The sequence below is a fragment of the Muntiacus reevesi genome, chromosome 10 (genome assembly GCF_963930625.1).
Source record: "Muntiacus reevesi chromosome 10, mMunRee1.1, whole genome shotgun sequence".
Lineage (NCBI taxonomy): Eukaryota > Metazoa > Chordata > Mammalia > Artiodactyla > Cervidae > Muntiacus > Muntiacus reevesi.
The window spans coordinates 72,397,132-72,419,323 of NC_089258.1; positions in this window are offsets into that span (position 1 = coordinate 72,397,132).

Consider the following 22,192-nt stretch of genomic DNA (forward strand, 5'->3'; position numbering starts at 1 on the left):
TTCTGAAATTTCCTAGCAAATTCAATTTTGTATGTACTATAAATGAAATTTATTTATCTCTTAAATTGTGAAATTCTTGACTTCATAGACTTTGATTTTGTACTGCTCAGTGTTTGGCACATTATGGGAATTCCATGTATTCTTTTATATGACTGTTTTTCTCCTGTTGTTGTTCAGTCACTGAGTCGTGTCTGACGCTTTTCTGCCCATGGACTGTCACGCACCAAGCTTCTATGTCCATGGGATTGTCCAGGAAAAAATACTGGAGTGGGTTGCCATTTCCTTCTCCAGGGGGGTCTTCCCAACCCAGGGATTGAACCCACGTCTTCTGCATTGGTAGGCAGATTCTTTTCCACTGACCCATTACCCTTTCTGCTGGGAAGCCTATTTTTTTCTTGACATGGTGCTAAAAATCTATATACTTATAGCTGGTAGTATGAGAGTCAGCCATTCAAAATGACTGTTCTTAGATTTCCAATCATGGAATTTTTTAAAGTATGAATAGAGTGCTTACTACTTGGGGATCGAAAGGGCACACCAACAGGCGGAGTATTAAATGGTTCTATATGTTCCTTTCAAGCTTATAGATTCCATGAGTCTTAACAATTAGTTGTTTGTTTCTCTTCATGTATTCATATGGTCATGGATCCCATCTCTTTTCACTGTACATTATAGAGCTGGAAAACTTACCAGTTACCAGTAGTACATCTTATAACACAATTACAGAACCTCAGGGTTCAAAGAGAAATTAAATGTCAACTCATCCAAGAGCCCATCTGTTGGAAAACCTTCTGGTTACCCGAGAGAGAATTTAGACACAAGGCAGAGAAAGAAAACTACTTTGCAGTTCCCTCACTTCTTTTTCAGTATCATCATCTATCTTCCTTACAAATGACTCTTTTTTATCCGTTCCTGAGTTTGTAAGGCACTGAAACATAAAGCAGTACACAAACAGAGATAAAAATGGTAATATTGCTTATTGGAGAGAGTAGTTTTAGATGTGTGGCCATAGTGGACATCCTGTTGTTTAGCTGGTAAGTCATGTCCAACTCTTTTGCAACCCCATGGACTCTAGGAGATGGTTAGATAGCATCACTGACTCGGTGGGCATAAATTTGAGCAAATTCTAGGAGATAGTAGAGACAGAGAAGCCTGGTGTGCTGCAATCCATGGGGTCACAAAGAGGTGGACATGGCTTAGCGACTGACCATCAGCAAGGACATCCTGTTACTCACCCCTGAATTTAACTGCTTCCCCCGCCCCCAGAAGGAAAGGCTTTGCCTGTTGAAGGCAGAGTCAAATTTATAAATTCATCCCATGATGGCAAACACACCAAGATACATTGTCTCTGCAGGAAGGGTGAAGTTAGTATGCCCTTGGTCTTCTAAATACACCAATTACATAAGTGACTCCTCTTCTTTGAGGAAGGCAGTGAGAAAAAGTTCTTGTCTTATTTTCTCTTGTGGAGAGTAGAGTAGAAATCTCCTCCATCTGCAAGTACCATTCTCTCTTTTCACAACACCCAATGCCCAATATGATCCTAAGTAACACAGGGGATGTTCACAAGATTGCCCTCTTTGCTAAAAATTTCTGATGGTTTCCCCTCTTCCCTCTCTTGTTCCCCATTTCCTATGGCTCTGCTCTACATGCCAACAGGAATAGTTGATCTGTATTTTGGATAGTGTGTTTCATCCTTCCTAAATAAGGTGTTGAATTGGACCTCTGAAGATCTTCCAAGACTTTACAAAAGACTGTTAGGTGAGACACTTACGGAGAAGCGATTCATAATAAGTGCCCTCAGATCACACATCAAGACAGAGAGTTGTATTGCAGAGTCAACCCCACCAGGCCTTTCAGCCACCAACCTAGCTTAGCTGTGATACATTATTATGAACACACTTTTTTTCAAAGATGATCTTCTTCACCACAAACACAAGATATTCTGTTTGGGAACTGGGGTTCCTACAGCCCATTCATACAACCTCATCTCATCCATGATCGCCAGGTTCATCATACTTGCTTCATGTAGCTTGAAATCCCTAAATATGAGGTTATGTACTCAAATACCTATAGAGGCCAGGTAAACAGTGTAAATGAGCAAAGTAGAAAGGTGTAGTTGGTGAGAAGATAGTGGGTAGTGTGGCAAATAGAAAGTACTAGCCCCAGTTTAAACCCACAACTGCTCTTCCACACTAAAAGTGTGTCATGATTTTACATGGTAAACTAGCTGCTTTTCTGTCTTGCAGTTTTTACAAGGAAGCTGAGAAACTCAGACTTCTCTGTGAAGTCCCTTGAATGTGAGGTGTTTATGTACACATGTGGCTGATTCGCTTTGCTGTGTCGCAGAAACTAACACAACATTGTAAAGCAACTATACCCCAATGGGGGAAAAAAACGAATGTCAAGTAAAAAACAACGCGCACCACACTAGTACAAAACAAAAACAAACTAAAACCACTAATGCTCAGCCTGGATGTGGCCCATGAGGACACCCTTACAGCTGTGCTTCTGTGTTAAATCATCTGCTCTTGACCCACCCACCCTTCTTCGTAACACGTGGGGTCTGTGCATGCCGCCTCCCTGCGGGTCTACTCTGTTTGACCCCCACGTTGTAGCCCCTGCCTCGTTAGTGGAATTGTACTTTCAGAGCAAAAGCTGAGCATATACATTTTCATAATGTGAGCCACGGGAAGTCATTTTCAGACGTGCTTCTTTTTCGTTGGACCTGGCACCATCAGAGTGGGAAGGATTCAGGTTGGTTTTGGGAGCTGCGTGATTTAGTGAGCAAATCGTGAGTAACCGTCTGGTAAATAGAGCTCCTAATTCTGTCTCTGTCATTTCTCAGCAGTGTGCACTTACTCAAGTCCTGCAGCTCTGCCGCATTTTCATTTTCCCATGTGCAAAGTGGAGACACTAACAAAGGAGTGTTATAAGGATTGAACGGGATAGTTTATAAGAAAGTACCAAGAACACCATTAAGTTTATTGAAACATGGGGCCTTATTATGATTGATGCTTTTAATATTTAAATCTGAACTTGCCTTGGATTTCTTTTGTTTTATTGAAATTGTTTCTTTTTTTTTTTTCCTTAGAGAGTGTAATTAACAAAAGGTTGTACTAAAAAAAAGGGAATAACTAATCTCAAAGCAGGGTTAAGATTTAATGGCATATATTGATCTGATACAATATTGTCCTCAATATTTCATCCTTAGATATTTACTGAGCGCCAACTACAAGCCAGACTTTGTTCTGGGTGCTGGGTATACAGGGATGAGCGAACAGGAAGGGCTCTGCCCTTATGGAACTTCAATTTCTAGTTAGGGAGACTATCGTGAAGACTTAAGCAAATAAATACACAGTTGGATGTGGTTTAGGTGCTTTGGGGTAAAATAAAGCAGGATATGGAAATAAAAACTGACAACAGGAGAAAGAGGAGCTCTTTTCAATCACATGGTCAGGGAAAGGCTCTCAGAGCAAGCGACAGCTGAACAGGGATGTCATTGAATTGCAGGAGGAGCCATGCGAGTGTCTGGGGAAGAAGTATTCCCGGCAGAGGAAGTGACCGATTCAGATCATAAAGGCAGGAATAAGCTTGGTGTATTCAGTGAGCAGAAGAAGAGACACCGGTGTTAACAGGACAAAGTGAGGGGAGAGCAGGGGGCAGGGGTTAAAGTGTGAGCTGGGAAGGGTGGATCATGCAGAGCCCTGTGGATCCCAGGACGGATAACAGTAGAGTCTGTGGATTTTGTCCTGAATGGTATGAAGTTTGAACTGGAGTGGGATCACCTTTCGTTGCTACAGTGAAGGAGAACTGATTTAAGAGGACAGGAGTGGAAGGGGGAATGCAGTCTAGGAGAGAAGTGATGCTGGCTATACCTGGAGTTGTAGCAGGTGGCGTGGAGTGAGGCGCTAAGATTCAGAGTATGTAGTGAAGCGGGAACCACGACCCCGAGCTGGTGGGTTCTGTGTGAGTGTGAGGAAAGAAGTGTCCCGGGGGAGTCCCGGGTGTGGGCCTGACTGACTCATTGTTGCTGTTTAATAATGCGATGGCAGTGACTAGAGGAAAAGCAGCTAGGATAGAGATGAGGGATGAAAATATAAAAGTCTGTTTCAGACGTGGTATGTTAAATGCGAGATTCCTAGGAGCAACCAGGTGGGGAGGTATCAAGTGGGAAGCTGATGTTTGCATCAGGAGCTGAGGAGTCAGGTGCGGGCTGGTGATGGAGAGGACATTCAGAGCGACAGGACTGGAAGGCGTTATACAGGGAGACTGCTCAGAGGAGAGCCCAGAGACAGAGAGCGTGGCATCACGAGGTGGTCAGGAAGATGAGGAAGACCCAGCAAAGGAGACAGGAGAGGAGCAGCCGTGTGGGAGAAAAACAAATGAAAAGGTCGGCTGTCGTAGAAGCAAAAAGATAAGTAAGGGCAATCAAATATGTCTGCTGCTTCTCCCGGGTGAAGTAAGATGGAGCCGGAGAATTAACACTACTTGGGCAGAGTGGAGGTGGTGAGAGCCCTTCAAAGAGGGGTTTTCACTAAGTGCTGGGCAAAGGCCTGTGGGGAGAAAGATGGTGACCGTGGCTCTACACCACTTGTGGCCAGCTTTTTTCCCCTGCTGTAAATACAAGCACAGAAATAGGCAGTACTCAGGAGGTTAAGTGGGGTCCATGGTGAGTTTCTATAATATAGAGAGTTAAAAAAGTGGCCGGGACAAGAAACTAAGTCAAGGATATGATGAAATCAGGGAGCAAGAATTATGACAAATTTTAGAACACATGGGTCACAGTTTCACAGGTTTCAAAGGTGTTTTGAATCGGACTGTGTACATAAGCAAGGTGACCTATCCTGGAAAACACCTAAATGGAATGCTTGAGTGCGTCTTTCACGATCAGGGGTCTGCCTGAGGATCAGTTATCTGAGGTTTCTTTAAGTCCTTCCTTGTTTCTGAATTTAGAGGAAAAGAATTCGGTCTTTCACCACTAATCATGATGTTACCTGTGGTTTTTTGTAGATGGCCTTTTTCAAGTTCTATCATTAGCTTCCTCATAGATTTTTATCTTGAGGATGTGTTGGATTTTGTTAAATGCCTTTCATTCACCTATTGTGATAATTGTATGCTGCTTAATTTTACTCTTTAAATTTTAATATGGTGAACAACGTCAATTGATTTTTCAAATGTTAAAGCAAACTTGTATTCCTGAAATAAACCCCATTTGGACATAAATGCGTTATCTTTTTAATGTCTTGAATTGGATTTGCTTAAATTTTGTTAAGCAGTTTTTACTTTGTGTTTATGAAAGCTATTGGTAGGCAGTTTTGTTTTTTTCTTATAATTAGAAACTATTTTTCCTTTAAATTTTTTCTGAAAACTTTAATGTAGAACTAGTATTACCTATTTCTTAAACATTTGAGAGAATTCCTAAGTGAAGCTATTTGGGTCTGGAGTTTAGTATGTGAGAAAGTTTTTAAGCAATTTGTTTGACAGCTACAGAGTTATTGAAATTATTCATTTCTTCTTCAGTCAACTTTTCTGGTTTATAGCCTCCCAGGCATTTGCTATTTCACCTAAATTGTCAGAATAATTGGCATATTATTTATCATATTCTCTTAGTATCCTCTAAATATCTGAATAATCTGTAGTAATGTCAGCTTTCTCATTACGGATATTGACAACTTGTATCTTTTCTCTTTTTTCTGATCAATTTGGCTCGAAGTTAATCACGTTTATGGATCTTCTTACATAAGCAGCTTTTAGTTTCATGCTTTTTTCTCTAATATTCTGCTGTATTATGTTACACTGGTTTTTGTTCAGACCTTTATTATTTCCTTTCTTCTGCTTTCTTCAGGTTTAATTTGCTCTTTTCAATATTTTTATAATTGTGAAAGCTGAGACCTTAGGTTGAAGCATTTCTTCTTTCCTGAAACAGCTGTTCAGTTCAGTTGCTCAGTTGTGTCCAACTCTTTGCGACCCCATGGACTGCAGCATGCCAGGCTTCCCTGTCTAGCACCAACTCCCGGAGCTTACTCAAACTCATGTCCATCGAGTTGGTGATGCCATCCAACCATCTCATTCTCTGTCATCCACTTCTCCTCCCACCTTCAATCTTTCCCAGCATCAGGGTCTTTTCTAAGAAGTCAGTTCTTTGCATCAGGTGTCCAAAGTATTGGAGTTTCGGCTTCACCATCAGACCTTCCAATGAATATTCAGAACTGATTTCCTTTAGGATTGACTGGTTGGATCTCCTTGCAGTCCAAGGGACTCTCAAGAGTCTTCTCAAGCACCACAGTTTAAAAGCATCAATTCTTCAGCACCCAACTTTTTTTATAGTCCAAATCTCACATCCATACATGACTACTGAAAAAACCATAGCTTTGACTAAACGGATCTTTGTTGGCAAAGTAATGTCTCTGCTTTTTAATATGCTGTCTAGGTTGGTCATAACTTTTCTTCCAAGGAGGAAGCATCTTTTAAGTTCATGGCTGCAGTCACCATCTGCAGTGATTTTGCAGCCCAAGAAAATAGTCTCTCACTGTTTCTATTGTTTCCCCATCTGTTTGCCATGAAGTGATGGGACCGGATGCCATGATCTTAGTTTTCTGAATGTTGAGCTTTAAGGCAACTTTTCACTCTCCTCTTTCACTTTCATCAAGAGGCTCTTTAGTTCTTCTCTTTCTGCCATAAGGGTGGTGTCATCTGCATATCTGAGGTTATTGATATTTCTCCCGCCAACCTTGATTCCAGCTTTTGTTTCATCCAGCCTGGCGTTTCCCATGATGTCCTCTGCATGTAAGTAAAATAAACAGGGTGACAAAATACAGCCTTGGCATACTTCTTTCCCAATTTGGAACCAGTCTGTTGTTCGTGTCCAGTTCTAACTGCTGCTTAATGACCTGCATATAGATTTCTCAAGAGGCAGCTCAGGTGGTCTGGTATTTCCATCTCTTTAAGAATTTTCCATAGCTCGTTGTGATCCACAGAGTCAAAGGCTTTGGCATAGTCAATAAAGCAGAAGTAGATGTTTTTCTGGAATTCTCTTGCTTTTTCAATGATTCAATAGATGTAGGTAATTTGATCTCTGGTTCCTTTGCCTTTTCTAAATCCAGCCTGAAGTTCTCAGTTCATGTACTATTGAAGCCTGGCTTGGAGAATTTTGAGCATTACTTTGCTAGTGTGTGAGATGAGTACAATTGTGCAGCAGTTTGAACATTCCTTGGCATTTCCTTTCTTTGGGATTAGAATGAAAACTGACTTTTTCCTGTCCTGTGGCCACTGCTGAGTTTTCCAAATTTGCTGGCATATTGAGTGCAGCACTTTCACAGCATCATCTTTTAGGATTTGAAATAGCTCAACTGGAATTCCATCACCTCCACTAGCTTTGTTCTTAGTGATGCTTCCTAAGGCCCACTTGACTTCGTATTCCAGGATGTCTGGCTCTAGGTGTGTGATCATACCATCACGGTTATCTGGGTCACGAAGATCTTTTTTGTATAATTCTGTGTATTCTTGCCACCTCTTCTTACTATATCTACTTCTGTCCATACCATTTCTGTCCTTTATTGTGCCCATCTTTGCATGAAATGTTGCCTTGGATCTCTAATTTTCTTGAAGAGAGCTCTAGTCTTTCCCATTCTATTATTTTCCTTTATTTGTTTATTTATTTATTTTTTGCATTGATCACTGAGGGAGGCTTTCTTATCTCTCCTTGCTATTTGGTACTCTGCATTCAAATGGGTATATCTTTCCTTTTCTCCTTAGACTTTAGCTTCTCTTATTTTCACAGCTATTTGTAATGCCTCCTCAGACAACGATTTTGCCTTTTTGCATCTCTTTTTTTAGTCAGGGATGGTTTTGATCACTGCCTCCTGTACAATGTCACAAACCTCTGTCCATAGTTCTTCAGCCACTCTATCAGGTCTTATACCTTGAATTTATTTGTCACATCCACTGTATAATCATAAGGGATTTGATTTAGATCATACTTGAATGGTCTAGGGGTTTTCCCTACTTTCATCAATTTAAGTCTCAATTTGGCAATAAGGAGTTCACGATTTGAGCCGCAGTCAGCTCCCAGTCTTGTTTTTGCTGACTGTATAGAGCTTTTCCATCTTCAGCTGCAAAGAATATCATCAATCTGATTTCAGTATTGACCATCTGGTGATGTCCATGTGTTGTTGGAAGTGGGTGTTTGGTATAACCTATGTGTTTTCTTGGCAAAATTCTGTTAGCCTTTGCCTTGCTTCATTCTGTACTCCAAGGCCAAATTTGCCTGTTTTTTCCAGGTACCTCTTGACTTTTTACTTTTTCATTCCAGTCCCCTATAATAAAAAGGACATCTTTTTTGGGTGTTATTTCTAGAAGGTTGTTAGGTCTTCATAGAACTGTTCAACTTCAACTTCTTCAGCATTACTGGTTGGGGCATAGAGTTGGATTACTGTGATACTGAATGGTTTGCTTTGGAAATGAACAGAGATAATTCTGTCATTTTTGAGATTGCATCCAAGTACTGCATTTCATACTCTTTGTTTACAATGATGGCTAATCCATTTCTTTTAAGGGAGTCTTGCTCCAAATAGTAGATATAATGGTCATCTGTGTTAAATTCACTCATTCCAGTTCCTTTTAGTTCACTGATCCCGAAAATGTCTATGTTCACTCTTGCCATCTCGTTTGACCACTTCCAATTTGCCTTGATTCATGGACCTAACATTCCAGGTTCCTATGCAATATTGCTCTTTATAGCATTGGACTTTACTTCCATTACCTGTCACATCCACAACTGGGTGTTGTTTTTGCTTTGGCTCCATCTCTTCATTCTTTCTGGAGTTATTTCTCCACTGATCTCCCATAGCATACTGGGCGCCTACCAACCTGGGAAGTTCATCTTTCAGTGTCCTATCTTTTTGCCTTTTTATGTTGTTCATGGGGTTCTCAAGGCAAGAATACTGAAGTGATTTGCCATGCCCTTCTCCAATGGACCACGTTTTGTCAGAACTCTCCACCATGACCCGCCCATCTTGGGTAGCCCTACATGGCATGGCTTATGGTTTTGTTGAGTTAAACAAACCTGTGGTCCATGTGATAAGTTTGGTTAGTATTCTGTGATTGTGGTTTTCATTCTGTCTGTCCTCTGATGGATAAGGATAAGAGGCTTATGGACGCTTCCAGATGGGAGAGACTGACTGAGGGTTAAGCTGGGTCTTGTTCTGATGGTCAGGGCCATGCTCAGTAAATCTCTTATCCAATTTTCTGTTGATGGGTGAGGCTGTGTTCCCTCTCTGTTGTTCGACCTGAGGCCAAACTATGGCGGAGGTAATGAAGATAATGGTGACCTCCTTCAAAAGGTCCCATGCAGTGCAGTAGTCAGTGCCCCTGACGCTTCAGCAGGCCACTGTCGACCCATACCTCCGCCAGAGACTCCTGGACACTCATGTGCAAGTCTGGGTCAATCTCTTGTGGAGTAATTGCTCCTTTCTCCTGGGTCCTGGTGCACACAAGGTTCTGTTTGTGCCCTCCAAGAGTCTGTTTTCCCAGTCCTGTGTAAGTTCTGGAGGCTCTGTGGTGGGGTTAACGGCGACCTCCTCCAAGAGGGCTTATGCCATACCCAGGTCTGCTGCACCCATAGGCTCTGCCCCATGCGGCAGGCCACTGTTGAACTGTACCTTCACAGGAGACACTCAACCATAGTTCTGGCTGTCTCTGTGGGGTCTCTGGGTCCTGGTGCTGACAAGGTTGGTTTGAGCCCATTGGGCATCTCTGGGGGGAAGGGGTTTGATTCTAAACGTGAATTCGCCCCTCCTACCATCTTGCTGGGGCTTCTCTTTTGCTGTTGGAAATAGCTGTGAAGCTATCAGTTTCCCTGTAAGTACTGTTTTGTATGAACCCCACAGATTTTGATACATTGTGTTATCTTTTGACTCAGGGACAGATACCTTCTAATTCCTCCATTCCTTGTTTGATTAACAAACAACCCATTTTCCAAATATTTGTGCATTTTTCAGGTAACTTTCTGTTATTTATTTCTGATTTAATTCCACTTTGGTTTGCTCCATTTTGTAAGGAAGTTACCCGAGGATGTGCTCTGTGTCTTTCTTTTGTCCCTGAAGATCTGTTCTCTGCTCTCTACTTTGATTTCTTCCTTAGGAGGCTTTCTGTAGGGTTGCAGCTATGGGCTCTCTTTTGCTTTTGCATTTGTCTTTGATTTTTTTTCCCCCACATTTTCCCAGTTTCACAGTTCCTGAGCTCTGTCAGGAACTAGAGGGAAGGAGGTGAGGCATATGTAGGCAGGGTGCTGACTCCTCTCCTACTCTCTTTGCATGCATATGTGCTCAGTCACTCAGTTGTGTCTGACTCGTTGCGACCCCCATGGACTGTAGCCCCCCCCCCCCAGGCTCCTCTGTATTTGAGATTTACCTGGCACACATACTGGAGTGGGTTGCCATTTCCTGATCCAGGGATCAATCCCGACTCTCCTGCGCCTCCTGCATTGGCAGGTGGATAGGGTGACTCAGTGGTAAAGAATCTGCCTGCAGTGCAGGAGACCCAGGTTTGATCCCTGGGCTCAGAAGATCTCCTGGAGAAGGAAATGGCAACCCACTCCAGTATTCTTGCCTGGGAAATCCCATGAACTATAGCCCTCCAGGCTCCTCTGTCCATGGGATTCTCCAGGCAAGAATACTGGAGTGGGTTGCTGTGCCCTCCTCTCCTTAGAGGGGCCCTAATCCTAGATTCTCCCCTTGAAGAAAGATCAGCCAAGATGCACCAAAAAGCTTCCTCTTCTTCTGACTTATGATGACTGCTCTGCATTTTTGCCTTTTAGGACTAGTCAAGGAATAAACACTACAATTAGTAATCCCTGAATACTGCACTATCCCTTAGGGGTTGTAAATATCCCCTTTACTAAATTTCCTCAAATTACCCCAGTTTGGATGTACCATTTGCTTTCTCCAGGACCTGGACTGTTACAGAGAATACTTTGAAGGGTAGAAGAGATGTTATCAAGAAGTTAGTAGGGGAGACAAGCCATATATTCTGCAGCCTGTTGTGAATGGTCTTTAACGGATCTGTAAGTGTCAAATGAGTGAGAGATATTATTGGCTACAGGCAGTCCAACATGGGAAGAAGAATTCCAAATAACAAGTCCATTCTAAGTTCCTGTCCAAGTTTGGAATATTTTTTTTTTCCTCAGCAAACAATCCAAATTGTGAACTAAGAAATTTTCCATAATATTGTAGACTTCAGTGAGGCAACTGAAACATAGGGTGTATCTGAAAAGGCAGAGATGTGGCATGAATTCACTTTTTTCCAGTTTAATGCTAAACTGGATTGTTCTTTAATTATTTAATATATATGCTTTGTTTCTCTACACCTGTACATTTTCTGAAGAGACTTAAAATAGCACTGTGTGACTCATTCCTGCCATCAAATAATGAATAAGATTATTGGGAAAACCAGCCACTTAAATTAGTGCTAGGGTAAGATTCTTTGGCCCTGATTCTAGGGAAAGAGATCAACATTTTCCTGAGAAGTTGGATGGGAACAAAGAGAAATTAAAGTTACAGCTGAAACAAAGAGTCAGGTAGTTGAGCAGTGATAGCAGCCTTATATTTGAGAGGAGAATTTGAGTCATCCGATAAGAAAGATTGTATTTAGCCAAAGGCAGAGAATATTGGTAATATATTGGGAAGTAGAGTAGAGGGTAGCAAGAATGAAAAGAATTCAGGTAATATGTTGTGAGAAAAGAAACACTTTGTGAGTACTTAGTACTATTGAGTACTGTCCAAGAGGCCTTGAAGTGACCCTTAAATAAATATCAGCAAAGTAGGTGAAGGAATAAGGTTAAGGCAGGTGAAGGTTAAGTGGATGCTTCTAGACAACATGTAAATTTCTACACAGCAGCATTTATGGGCTGAAATGAATTAATGTGCTCAGGCTCCCAGCTGTTGAGACTACAGAGGGTTAAGGTTCAAGGGTGAAGAGGTAAACACATATGTGAGTGATAAATGTGTGTTTTGTTTTTGTTTGTTGAAAATGGATTGAAATGTGGGCCCAAGCAAATGAGTCCTGACTTTGTTAACCATTGTGAAGCAAAAGCAGACCAAAACATACGAATACTTTGGGTAAGTTAATACTTTTGAATCCTTTAAAACTAGTTGACTTTTTTTTTTTGGAGAAGAAAAGGTGAGTACTATTTCTGCTTTATTGACTACGCCAAAGCCTTCATCTGTGTGGATCACAATAATCTGTGGAAAATTCTGAAGGAGATGGCAATACCAGACCACCTGACTTGCCTCTTGAGAAACCTGTATGCAGGTTAGGAAGCAACAGTTAGAACTGGACATGGAACAACAGACTGGTTCCAAATAGGCAAAGAAGTACGTCAAGGCTGTATATTGTCACCCTGCTTATTTAACTTCTATGCAGAGTACATCGGGAGAAACACTGGGCTGGATGAAGCACAAGCTGGAATTAAGATTGCCAGGAGAAATAAAAATAACCTTAGATATGCAGATGACACCACCCTTATGGTAGAAAGTGAAGAGGAACTAAAAAGCCTCTTGATGAAAGTGAAAGAGGAGAGTGAAAAAGTTGGCTTAAAGCTCAACATTCAGAAAACTAAGATCATGGCATCTGGTCCCATCACCTCATGAGAAATAGATGGGGAGACAGTGGAAACAGTGTCAGAGTTTATTTTTTGGGGCTCCAAAATCACTGCAGATGGTGACTGCAGCCATGAAATTAAAAGATGCTTACTCCTTGGAAGGAAAGTTATGACCAACCTAGACAGCATATTAAAAAGCAGAGACATTACTTTGCCAACAAAGGTCCATCTGGTCAAGGCTATGGTTTTTCCAGTGGTCATGTATGGATGTGAGAGTTGGACTGTGAAGAAAGCTGGGCGCTGAAAAATTGATGCTTTTTAACTGTGGTGTTGGGGAAGACTCTTGAGAGTCCTTTGGACTGCAAGGAGAGCCAACCAGTCCATCCTGAAGGAGATAAGCCCTGGGTGTTCATTGGAAGGACTGATGCTGAAGCTGAAACTCCAATACTTTGGCCACCTCATGCGAAGAGCTGACTCACTGGAAAAGACCCTGATGCTGGGAGGGATTGGGGGCAGGAGGAGGAGGGGACGACAGAGGATGAAATGGCTGGATGGCATCACCGACTCGATGGGCATGAGTTTAAGTAGACTCCGGGAGTTGGTGATGGACAGGGAGGCCTGGTGTGCTGTGATTCATGGAGTCACAAAGAGTCGGACACGACTGAGCGACTGAACTGAACTGAACTGAACTGTGAGGGGGAGTGGCATAGAAAGAGGATGGGTGGAATTAGACTTAGCTTTTCCTTCTTGTGTCATGAAGTTCACCTTTGGTCTCATATTGCTTCTCCCTCCCAACCATCCAAAAGCTTCCAGTTAATCAGCCCCATCCTTCTTTTAAAGGGAATTAAGGACTATCTGTTGTTATCCAGGCGTGTCCCTTAGAGATCTTCATATAGACCCCTTATACACTCAGAGTCATTTAAAAAAGAAAGATTTCCAGGTGCCTGTTATTGATGAAGATAAGTCTGAGAGCTTTGAAATATTACTTTAATAAATACCATTGATTATATAAATTAAACTACTTTCTACTTACAGACATTGTAACAATTTTTCTAGTTCCATTTTAATAATAATCTCCCTTTTCACATTGATCTGCTATGCTACTTGTATGATCTTTCAAAATTACATGTGTGTTGGTCTTTTTATGGGTTTTCTAATCTTAACATTTGTGAGTTTGTTTACTTTTGCTTTAATACACTCTTGTCTTAACTATTGAAGTTTCATCATAAATCCTGATATATGCTGAGATAAACTCTTTCTTGGCTGTCTTTAGACATGTCCTGATTAGTGTTGAATATAGAAGTTTAAAAATCAGTCTCATTCCAAGTCTGGATAAGTCTTTGATTGGAGTTGCATTGAGTCTATAAGCAATTTGGGATGAATTGACTTCTTTGTATGTTTCTATCACAAACATGATGTCTACAAGTCTTTCTTGAATGTTTCTCAGTGGAATTTTAATTTATTTGTTAATAGGGTTTTTTTTTTGTTTTTTTTTGTTTTTTTTAATTATTTGACTGCACCAGGTCTCAGTTGCAGTATGTAGGATGTAGGTCCCTGAGCAAGGAGGGAACTTGAGCCCTCTGCATTGGGAGCACAGAGTCTTAGACACAGGACCACCTCAGTGGAATTTTGTGACTATTTTTTGCTCTTAGGTCTTATACATCTTTGGTTAGATTTATTCCTAACTATTTTACAGTGTTACTTGCTATGTTAATATCTTTATTTAAAAAATTACATTTTCTTATTATTTGCTACTATACAGAAATACAGGGCCTTTCCAGGTGGTGCTAGTGGAAAAGAACCTTCCTGCCAATGCAGGAGACATAAGACCCTGCTTTGATCCCTGGGTCAGGAAGGTCCCTTGAAGAACGGCATGGCAACCCATTCCAGTATTCTTGCCTGGAGAATCCCATGGACAGAGGAACCTGGTGGGCTACAGTCCATAGGGTCGCAAAGAGTCGGACATGACTGAAGTGACTTACCATGGAGGACGTAGAAATACAATAGAATTTTATATTTTGAACTTTTAAAACTGTTCAATTCTCTTATTATAATAATTATATTTTTATATATTTTGTAATATATTTTTATAATAATATTGATTCTTTAGGACTTTCCATGTGAACAATCATATTGTATGTAAATAAGAACAGTTTTTTCCTTCCTCTCAAACCTAGTCTTACACCTTACTTCTTTTTCTGTTATTATTCCACTGGCTAGGAAGTTGAATATGTTTCTCACCATACCAAACAAACAACCTCAGATGCTCAAATATTAAATGGTAAAATTTTCTTAGATAATAGAGGTGATACAGGGGTAGGAAACATTTTATTCCACAGGATATCAAAACTACTAACCATAAAGGAAAAGACAGATCAATTTTAAAATGAGAACTTCTGGTAATCAAAAGATAGCTTGATGAAAGTGTAAAAAAAAAAAAAGCTGTAAATAGGAAAAGAGTATATTGTCATACAAGCAGTTGACAAAAGAGAGTCACTATCTCCTTAGTGGATAAAGAGCTTTTACAATATTAAAATGGGAAAACAGGCATTTCACAAAAGAAAAGATATTCATGACCAGTAACCATATTCTGTGATAATCAGCTTCATCAGTGAGGAAGAAAATGCAAAATAAGACCATAATGACATAACACATTTTGCTGATTTCATTGATTAAAATTTTACATGTCTAAAGATAGCAAGTATTGAGTATGCAGGTCAATAAGATTGCCTGTAAGTTGCTGATAGTGCAAATTGGTATAACATTGGGAAAATAAGGTATTGTCTTGGAAAGCTGAACACTTACACATTTAATAAATGAGCAATTCAACTTTTTGGTGTATACCCAAGAGAAATAGTTGCACAAGATCAATATGACATAAATAAAAACTTTCACATCATCATAGTTCATAATAGTAAAAATCTGAGAGCAGCCTTAAGAGCTATAGTAATTAAATCAAAGCATATTCAAGCAATGAATTAGAGTAGTGAACTGAATCAGGGGTTTCCCAGGTGGTGCTAGTGGTAAAGAACCTGCCTGTCAATGCAGGAGACATAAAAGATGTGGGTTCAGTCTCTGGGTTGGGAAGATCCCCTGGGGAAGGGCATGGCAATCCACTCCAGTATTCTTGCCTGGGGAATCACATAGACAGAGGAGTCTGGCAGGCCATAGTCCATAAGGATGCAAAGAGTTGGACATGACTGAAATGACTTAGCACACACACATGTACTGAATCAACCTCATGTAGTAACTAAAATATGAATGAATCTAATGGAAATGAAAAAATACCAAATCCCAAAAGATTGTACACAGCCTAATATTCTTCTACAAAATTAAAAAACAAGTGAAACTATGTAATATATTGTTAAACATACATATGTATTTCTAAAACCATTAAATATTAAAGGGAATAATTAGTACAAAAGCTGGGATTATATTTGAGGTAGAAGGAGAGGTAGGAGAGCAGGATTGGGGGGAGCATATAGATAAAAGCTATTGTCAGAGTTTTACTTTATTGGGTTGCATGGGACACTCTTGAATGTTTATTTTATTACTAAAATTCATAAATGAAATAATTAATGTCATGTGTGGGATAACTGAAGATTATCATGACCTGAAGATTATAACTAATCTAATTCTGCACACATGAGGTTCTTTTAAATCATATACAACAAGAACACTTATGAGCTGCACTTAATTACTCTGCACAACCTCTCAGGGAGGAGTGTAAGGATAAGAGAAGCACTTTAGTGAAAATGAACTGTTGCCCAGATAAATAAACTCTTTCCCAAGAAAACTATAGATTGTGTCTTTCTTCATCATTGTTACGCAGAGATTAGCCAAAATTATCTACTTCCTATTCAGGGGATCACAGAATTTGATATTAATATGGACCGTAGACTTCATCCAACTCTGATGATTAAAAAGATTCTCTGATTATTTTTTAAATAGCTGCTTGAATTATGTGACCTTTTCTTTTAACCTAGCTATTATAAATGCTCTTTTCTTAGACTCATCTTATCTCTCTCTTTGTTTTTTCAGAGTTTTAGTCTTATGGCAATATATAATTTACATTTCCACTTAAGAATGTGATGATACTACCTTATGGCTTCCCTGATTACTTTTATTAATAAGGCTCTGCTGCTGCTGCTGCTAAGTCACTTCAGTCGTGTCCAACTCTGTGTGACCCCACAGACTGCAGCCCACCAGGCTCCGCTGTCCCTGGGATTCTCCAGGCAAGAACACCGAAGTGGGTTGTCACTGCCTTCTCCAATGCATGAAAGTGAAAAGTGAAAGTAAAGTCGCTCAGTCGTGTCCAACTCTTCCGCGTGGACTGCAGGCTACCAGGCTCCTCCGTCCATGGGATTTTCCAGGCAAGAGTACTGGAATGGGTTGCCATTGCCTTCTCTGAGTAAGGCTCTAGTTGTGTATATTTTCCTGGTTAAAGTATAAGCCTCAGCCCCTTTTTTTCTGAAGCATCTGTCAGGGCCCTAGGACAGGGGTTCCCACGTCAGGGATCTAATACATGATGATCTGAGGTGAAGCTGAAGTAATAATAGAAATAAAGTGCACAGTAAATGTAGTGCACTTGAATCATCCCAAAACCATCCCCTCCACTCGGGTCTGTGGAAAAATTGCCTTCCATGAAACTGTTCCCTGGTATCAGAAAGGTTGGGGATGGCTGCCCTAAAGCACTTGTCAAAATCACATTGGTGGGTAGGGGAAGGGGAGGGCTAGCGAAGGGGACAAGGCATAACAGAGAGAGTAAGGGGTGCTGAGGTGGAAAGTTATGAATGAAAAGAATTGAAGCAGAGAGAAAATGGTTGCCTTAAATCACTCAGTTGATTGATTGATTGATTCAAAGGAATACTTGTGGTGGCTAGAAATGGGCTAGCTAGAGACCATTTCTCCAGGATTTGGGCAAAATGCACTTCCTATTTCATCCTACTGCTCTTCACCAGGTATTTGGGCCCAGAGGGGGAGCCAGGTTTTTTTTTTTTTTCCCCCTCTTGTTTTATTTATAGCTAGAAGTTAAAAGTTTCTTAATGCCTCCCCTCTTTGTACCTGAGATTCCACTGCACAGGTGAGATGTCGGGTCGCTTCTGACAGAGTTGTTGAGGACTTCTGCTCACCACACAAAAGACCAGTACATCGGGAGGCAAGTTCCTGGGGCAGGAAAAATGACTTTAATCAGAAAGCCATCAGCCTGAGAGGTCAGGGGACTAATGCCTCAAAGAAACAGCTTTCCCCAGTCAGAGTTCCGGTTTCTTTTATACAGAGGATGAGGAAGGGGCGGGCAATCACTGTGATGCTGACCAACCATTGGCCGAGCCTACTGCTAATGGCCCCGCCCTAACGGCCACCCTGGTGGCCCCGCCTTAACGGCTGCACCTTAACGGTTCCTGTGCTAGCCCCGCCCCTAGGCCAGAGTCTCTTCACAGTGAGAAAGGAAGTGGTATCTGGCTTCTTGTTGTCAGTGGACGCCAGAAGGATTATCACCGCGTGCTATACTCGGGGTGCTCACGAACCTCTCAGAGCCACCAGCGTCACTGCCAGTGTTGGAAGGAGGGGGCTGTGGCAGGTGAAATATGGGGGAGAGGTGGTAGATAGAAAACAGAACTGTTATGAAATTGTGTAGACAGAACACAATTTTTTTTTTAATCTCACCCACCAAGCCTTTAAACCGCCCCCCCCCCCAAAAAAATACCAGTTTTGTTTAGAGAAAATCCTCTGTCTGTGGAATTCTCCAGGCAAGAATATTGGAGTGGGTTGCCATTCTCTTCTCCAGGGGAATCTTCCCAACCCAGGGATGGAACCCTGGTCTCCTGCGTTGGCTTCTTTACCGTCTGAGCCACCAGGGAAGACCCAAGAAAAACCCCAGTGCCCCGCATTTGTGACAGAATCATCTCCTAGGACAGATGCCAGGAGAAAACGGTGAGATCCAGAATTCTTACCACCAGCAGAATTTTCTGAAATATAAACAGTTTATCAGATGTAATGCATGTAGAAGAAAAATGCAATTGTTTTAAGAACTTAATTTCAAAAGACTGAAAGAGCCCAAAGTCTGAGCAGAAAACAGTGTCTGCTAACAGCACCAGATCAGGTCAGGCTGTGGGCACAGGAGACCCCTTTCACCAGGAGTTGATGGTGGTGGCGCTTTCTTTTCCCAGGCTGCCCACCCACACCACTGTGGGTTCCTGGTCACACCTCACAGTGGGTTCCTGGTCACAGTCAGGAAGCACTCTCCCAAAAATCCACAACTGTTACTAGTGTGTTCCCTCCTCTAAGCACTTTCCCCACCTCTAGTGCCGCCCGGTCCCCACGACCCCAGGATGAGCCTATTCCTTCCCCTTTAGCCTAAGATTCATCTAAGAAACGGATTACCTAGAATGTTTCATCTTGTCATGTAGTCCCTGGAACTTGTTTTCTTTGAACTGTGTCTGAACTGTTGGTTTCTTTGCAGTCTGCCTTTTAATTAGATTCCTACTGTTTCTATGAAAGCACACCCCCTCCCTCCAGACTGACTAATCAAGTGCACCAGGAAACTGAAATTCCATCATAAAACAGTTACTAATGTGCAGGAGTGGGAGGGGGAGATGACTCAATTGCTGTTTTATTACCCAAATTGACAAAGATCTGTGATGGAGAGTGTGCGCACTGGTGTCGCGTGGCAACACGCTCGTCTAATTAATGAAGTGACAGCCTTATGCTGTGAAGTAGCAAAAGGACTTGACAAGACTCATGGCTTTTCTCATTGACTGCAACAGCTGGAATGGTGTTTCCTAATGTTTTCACAAGATTTGGCAGTAATATATTACCCTTGTCACTCTTGAAGAGGAGGGAGGGACGATTCAATTTTTTCCTCACTGTCATGCAGCCCAACAGGGAGACAGAGATGAGTTCTGACCACCCCACCCCATCTGCCCCACCATCTACCTGCCAATGCCCACCCCACCCACCATTCACACTACTGTGAAGATATCTCCATTGTCAATCTTGCCTCTTGTGGTATCTTTTCTGGGAGAAAGATGGGGAAATCAACTGGGAGCTCACATTAATTTTTCCAGGGAGAAAAAGAAATCAAAACATAAGGCCCTGATGCACAGTTTGCTCATGATTCTGAATTCTTAAACTGAAGGGATCAAAAACAGAAAACTGGGACTTACTGTGAATTAATCGCATATGAATAATACTGATGAATATTTTCAGTGACTAAGGACTGTGTCTTTATCAGAAGAAAAGGCATGTGATTTAATCTCTTTCAGATTTTTTTGTTTTTTTGAGTATCTGTTGCCTGGCTACTTCTGTTGTTTGGCCAAATATTTGGGCCTCTGTGTGTTTGATTCTGCTCAGATAAGCAAAGGGGACCAGATGGATTTGAGAACTGTGTCTCTCTTGAGTCTGGAGAGTCCTCTGGAGATCAGATGAAAAACAGCCTGCTCATTTGTGGGATTGCAAAGTTCCAGGAAAACAGGTCACATGGTACTACAAAAGCAATCATACTTCTGATATTTCAGATGTTTAATTCTTTTCATATTTTCCTCCAAATATCCTCTTAAAAAGGGGAGGGGAGCGGTCTTTCTCTTATATGTTTCCTTGCTTGACACAGGTAGGTCCAGATTCAGGTCTAAAGCAGGTCTAATCCCAAGGTTACGTGTGTGAAGTTTAGTCCTGAAAACTAACACTTTGGGGGAAGGTAAATGATTATAAATGTAAATTTCAACTCCCAGTGGAGCTACTTGGTTGGGAAGGATTTCTGGGGTTGGCACAGCTCAGCGGTAATTATCGAGACTTGAACATAGTTTTTGTTTCAAGGGGAAAGACGTTTGGCAGCAGATCCCGCGGTCTCTAAAAGGCCACATCGTTTTTTTCCCAGGGATGCCAAAATCTCTAATTTCCATACTTAAAATGTTAATGCTCTTCATTCACCCATATCCTGGTTCCCACTGGCTTTGTGGAACAGGTATGACTTTTTCGGGGTCGCTCTCATCACGGGAAACCACAGAGCCCTCAACCTGGCAGGATTTCCCTGGGTGCCAATGTATCATTTAGGCCAGTCCATGTTGGATGGCTTTCAACTCTCCACAGTCAAACTCGTGTTTCACTTGAAGGGATAAAACAGAGCGATTCAAGCAAATGTTATTTAAGCTTTTTGTACAATTCACAGAAAAGATTAAACACCTTTTTTCCTTGAGAAGCAACAAAAACAGTATATTTAACCATCAAATATGTGCCAGGTGTTTTGCTAACCAATGCAGAGAGAACCTGAACTGGAAGACACAGCTCTTGACTTTTAAAGGTGTGAGATTCCTTTGGATAATAATACATGTTCAAAACAAGCAGGGTGTGATCCCAAGGCTCTACCAGAGCTATCAAAATTGTGTGTGTGAATACACACACACACACACACACATATATTCAGAGAGAATTATAGTGCATTCATTCGTTCTTTCAACAAACACTGTGCTGGTATCAAAGGGAAAAGGGGAGGAGGGATAAATTAGGAGTTTGGGATTAACACACTACTATATAAAATAAAAAAAATCTATAAAATCTATAAAATACCATGTATAAAATAGGGGGCTTCCCAGGTGGCTCAGTGGTAAAGAATAGCCTGCTAATGCAGGAGACTCAGAAGACGCAGACAGGAAACTCAGGAGACATGGGCTTGATCTTGGATTGGGAAGAATCCCCTGGAGAAAGAAATGGCAACCCACTCCAATATTCTTGCCTGGGAAATCCTATGGACAGAGGAGCCTGGCAGACTACAGTCCATGGAGTCACAAAAGGGTCAGACATGACTTAGTGACTAAAACAACAACCACAAAGATGACTCATATACTGTCTTCATCCTCACGGAGCACACAGACAATGCAGGAAACATTAAACACACAGATCATTTTTTAGCAAATATTTATTGAGTAATTATTATCAGCCAGGATGCTGTGTGATGGAGATGGAAGACTATGACACTTATTATGGATCTTGCCTTTTATGGAGTTTGCAGTCATGCAATCATTTATAAGAACAATTAAGAATGTTAAGTACACAGGTAAAATGTAAAATCAACTATGTTCAAATCTTAGTTTTTCAATGTACTACCAATAAGTCTAGACACGTTTATTTTTTTTCTCTAACATTTTTAATGTGACTATTTTTGAAGTCTTTATTGAATTTGGTTCAGTATTGTTTCTGTTTTACGCTCTGGGTTTTTGGCCTTGAGGCATGTGGGCTCTTAACTCCCCAACCAGAGATTGAATCCATTACCCCTTCATTGGAAGGCAAAGTCATAACCACTGGACCACCAGGGAAGTTCCCTAGGCACATTTCTAAACCCCTCTGAGCCTTGCTTTCTTCTTCTGGAAAATAGGGGTAACAGTACATACCACATACATTTTGTAGTGATTAAAATAAGGAAAACAAGTACCACAGTTAATTTCAGTGTCTTCAGTATCACAGATGTCCAATTAATAGTGGTTATCTGTGGATATAAATGAGTTTCTTTTAAAGGCAAGTGGCGGTAGTATGTAGGTGGGGCAGCCAAGCCAGATGAGGGGTACAGATGACCTGAACTCCACGTGAAGGATGAGAGGA